This window comes from Oncorhynchus kisutch, unplaced genomic scaffold (genome assembly GCF_002021735.2).
Source record: "Oncorhynchus kisutch isolate 150728-3 unplaced genomic scaffold, Okis_V2 scaffold2155, whole genome shotgun sequence".
NCBI lineage: Eukaryota > Metazoa > Chordata > Actinopteri > Salmoniformes > Salmonidae > Oncorhynchus > Oncorhynchus kisutch.
Genome location: NW_022264100.1, coordinates 22501 through 26043, shown reverse-complemented (window position 1 = coordinate 26043; position 3543 = coordinate 22501). Strand labels below are relative to the sequence as shown.

The window sequence follows — 3543 nt, the reverse complement described above, 5'->3', positions numbered from 1 at the left end:
TAAAAAATACTGTCATTTACGAGTGGCGCAGCGGTCTAACACACTGCATCTCAGTGCTGGAGTCGTCACTACAGACACCCTGGTTCGATACCAGGCTATATTACAACCAGCCGTGATTGAGAGTCCCGTAGTGCGGCGCATAATTGGCCAATCGTCGTCCTGATTTGCCCCGGTGTATGTCGTCATTGTAAATTAGAATATGTTCTTATTAAACTGACTTGTTAAAATAAAAAATACTTGTCAGGACCTAATTTGCCTTTGTTCCAACAAAAAGCGCATGGATGTGTGTAACACATAAACAAAAAAAGGGTAGGATATTTCATGAAAATGTCTTAACGTTAGTAGTATCTAGTAGCGTCAGTAAAACACTGTTTCTTTTCGGAACAAGGAATATTTGAATTTGTAGGCGTATTCAACGCTTCTTTGGGCTGTGATTGGTTGTTAGTGCTTCTCCGTCACTATGACGTTGTCACAGCTTCCGTGTTTTGGGTTTGTTTCTTGTCTCTGTCTACTGGAGAGACTTAATAATAAACAGGTATATAACAACATTAAACTACTTTTCAAATCAATTGTACTAACTCGCTAGATAACAATCTAACGTACCGAAAAAAATGACACTGACTGTAAAACTAATCTGATTTAGCTAGATAGATAGCTTGCTAACTTAGATAACGTCAGCTATCGTTACTTAGCAGGCTAATGAATGTTTGTTACATCGTACCACTGTCTGTCCATTTTATAATATAAACTCTTTAATTAGCTATTGTATCTAGTAAAACAGTGCAACTCATATATCTGTGTACGGAAGGCAGGCAGGCAGGCAGACACACAGGCAGACACACAGGCAGACAGACAGGGATGTGATGTTTCCCAGCCTAAACAGATCGGAACGTTACATGCATATATTATTACCACGTTTTGTTACGTTTTGTGTTTGTTTTTGGACTCTGGGGAGTGATTATTTAATGTCTAAGGCACTGCATCTCAGTGCTAGAGGCGTCACTACACTCCCTGGTTCGAATCCAGGCTGAATCACATCTGGCCGTGATTGGGAGTCCTATAGGGCGGCACACAATTAGCTCAGCGTCAGCCGGAGTAGGCAGGCCGTCATTGTAAATAAGAAGTTGTTCTTAACTGACTTGCCTAGTTCAATTAAACAATCAGGCCATTTTGTTTATTTATTTTCCCTTTTGTACTTTAACTATTTGTACATCTTTTCAACACTATATAGACATAATATGACATTTGAAATGTCTTTATTGTTTTGGAACTTCTGTGAGTGTAATGTTTACTGTTAATTTTTATTGTTTATTTCACTTTTGTTTATTATCTATTAACATTATTTATTAACTTGCGTTAACACATGTTTCCCATTGACAATAAAGCCCCTTGAATTGAATTGAATTGAATTCAAATTCAAATCAAATCAAATTTTATTTGTCACATACACATGGTTAGCAGATGTTAATGGTCACATGGTTAGCAGATGTTAATGCGAGTGTAGCGAAATGCTTGTGCTTCTAGTTCCGACAATGCAGTAATAACCAACAAGTCATCTAACTAACAATTCCAAAAACGACTGTCTTATACACAGTGTAAGGGGATAAAGAATATGTACATAAGGATATATGAATGAGTGATGGTACAGAGCAGCTTAGGCAAGATACAGTAGATGATATCGAGTACAGTATATACATATGAGATGAGTATGTAAACAAAGTGGCATAGTTAAAGTGGCTAGTGATACATGTATTACATAAGGATGCAGTCGATGATATAGAGTACAGTATATACGTATACATATGAGATGAATAATGTAGGGTATGTAAACATTATATTAGGTAGCATTGTTTAAAGTGGCTAGTGATATATTTACATCATTTCCCATCAATGCCCATTATTAAAGTGGTTGGAGTTGAGTCAGTGTGTTGGCAGCAGCCACTCAATGTTAGTGGTGGCTGTTTAACAGTCTGATGGCCTTGAGATATAGAGTTGAGTCAGTGTGTTGGCAGCAGCCACTCAATGTTAGTGGTGGCTGTTTAACAGTCTGATGGCCTTGAGACAGAGAGTTGAGTCAGTGTGTTGGCAGCAGCCACTCAATGTTAGTGATGGCTGTTTAACAGTCTGATGGCCTTGAGATAGAGAGTTGAGTCAGTGTGTTGGCAGCAGCCACTCAATGTTAGTGATGGCTGTTTAACAGTCTGATGGCCTTGAGACAGAGAGTTGAGTCAGTGTGTTGGCAGCAGCCACTCAATGTTAGTGATGGCTGTTTAACAGTCTGATGGCCTTGAGACAGAGAGTTGAGTCAGTGTGTTGGCAGCAGCCACTCAATGTTAGTGGTGGCTGTTTAACAGTCTGATGGCTTGGAGACAGAGAGTTGAGTCAGTGTGTTGGCAGCAGCCACTCAATGTTAGTGGTGGCTGTTAAACAGTCTGATGGCCTTGAGACAGAGAGTTGAGTCAGTGTGTTGGCAGCAGCCACTCAATGTTAGTGGTGGCTGTTTAACAGTCTGATGGCTTGGAGACAGAGAGTTGTGTGTTGGCAGCAGCCACTCAATGTTAGTGGTGGCTGTTTAACAGTCTGATGGCTTGGAGACAGAGAGTTGAGTCAGTGTGTTGGCAGCAGCCACTCAATGTTAGTGGTGGCTGTTTAACAGTCTGATGGCCTTGAGATAGAGAGTTGAGTCAGTGTGTTGGCAGCAGCCACTCAATGTTAGTGGTGGCTGTTTAACAGTCTGATGGCCTTGAGATAGAGAGTTGAGTCAGTGTGTTGGCAGCAGCCACTCAATGTTAGTGGTGGCTGTTTAACAGTCTGATGGCTTGGAGACAGAGAGTTGAGTCAGTGTGTTGGCAGCAGCCACTCAATGTTAGTGATGGCTGTTTAACAGTCTGATGGCCTTGAGACAGAGAGTTGAGTCAGTGTGTTGGCAGCAGCCACTCAATGTTAGTGGTGGCTGTTTAACAGTCTGATGGCCTTGAGACAGAGAGTTGAGTCAGTGTGTTGGCAGCAGCCACTCAATGTTAGTGGTGGCTGTTTAACAGTCTGATGGCCTTGAGACAGAGAGTTGAGTCAGTGTGTTGGCAGCAGCCACTCAATGTTAGTGGTGGCTGTTTAACAGTCTGATGGCCTTGAGACAGAGAGTTGAGTCAGTGTGTTGGCAGCAGCCACTCAATGTTAGTGGTGGCTGTTTAACAGTCTGATGGCCTTGAGACAGAGAGTTGAGTCAGTGTGTTGGCAGCAGCCACTCAATGTTAGTGATGGCTGTTTAACAGTCTGATGGCCTTGGAGACAGAGAGTTGAGTCAGTGTGTTGGCAGCAGCCACTCAATGTTAGTGGTGGCTGTTTAACAGTCTGATGGCCTTGGAGACAGAGAGTTGAGTCAGTGTGTTGGCAGCAGCCACTCAATGTTAGTGATGGCTGTTTAACAGTCTGATGGCCTTGAGACAGAGAGTTGAGTCAGTGTGTTGGCAGCAGCCACTCAATGTTAGTGGTGGCTGTTTAACAGTCTGATGGCTTGGAGACAGAGAGTTGAGTCAGTGTGTT

At 42.3% G+C, this 3543-nt stretch overlaps 1 protein-coding gene across 1 annotated transcript in view; it reads left to right on the top strand.

Annotated features, from left to right (window-relative positions):
- The first annotated feature begins 461 nt into the window (after positions 1-461).
- LOC109887855 (RNA pseudouridine synthase domain containing 1) overlaps positions 462-3543 on the top strand; it is a 12258-nt gene continuing 9176 nt past the window's right edge. The window contains 1 exon segment of the mRNA XM_031819433.1: positions 462-535. The gene's annotated coding sequence lies outside the window, so the exon portion shown is untranslated.